Source organism: Sinocyclocheilus rhinocerous, unplaced genomic scaffold (assembly GCF_001515625.1).
Source record: "Sinocyclocheilus rhinocerous isolate Xijiao unplaced genomic scaffold, SAMN03320098_v1.1 scaffold104, whole genome shotgun sequence".
NCBI lineage: Eukaryota > Metazoa > Chordata > Actinopteri > Cypriniformes > Cyprinidae > Sinocyclocheilus > Sinocyclocheilus rhinocerous.
The window spans coordinates 96,193-96,804 of NW_015629495.1; positions in this window are offsets into that span (position 1 = coordinate 96,193).

Sequence of the window (612 nt, forward strand, 5' to 3'; positions counted from 1 at the left end):
ATATCTACACAGAAAGACCATTTGAGTGACCCCTCCCCTCCCTTCTTTATTTTTATTTTATTCTTTTTATTTTTGTGAACACGTTTACTTTTGTTAACAAAATTGACTTTGATATCTGCTGATAACAAAGTATTGAAATGTATCTTGCTATTTTGTATAGTAAGCACTCACTTTATTCATATAATTATTTGGTTGTTTGGTTATTTATCTATTATTTTTCTACTTTCTGTTAATTCAGGGTTGTGGAACGGGGTGGGGAAAGAAAATACATAATTATGTAATTGTTTGAATTTTTTTTGTTTAAACATTTTTGAAAAATTAATAAATAAAGTGCAAAAAAAAAAAAAATGCATTTTTATGAAACCTACCTATATTCAAGTGTTGATAAAAAAAAAGAATGCTTTAAGCTACAATAAAACAGATTTTTTTTTGTTTAAAAGTAGAGGCTCTGATCTTTATTTTGGTATATTGCATATTCAAATATTCATACAGCAAAATATTCTGGAGGCCATCAAATTTGAGCGAAAATCATCAAAATCGCTAGCGGTGGCTGGCAACATTTTTCAAAAATGCTGGCGGGAAAAGAGTTAACATTTATTTTCCACTCCAGTG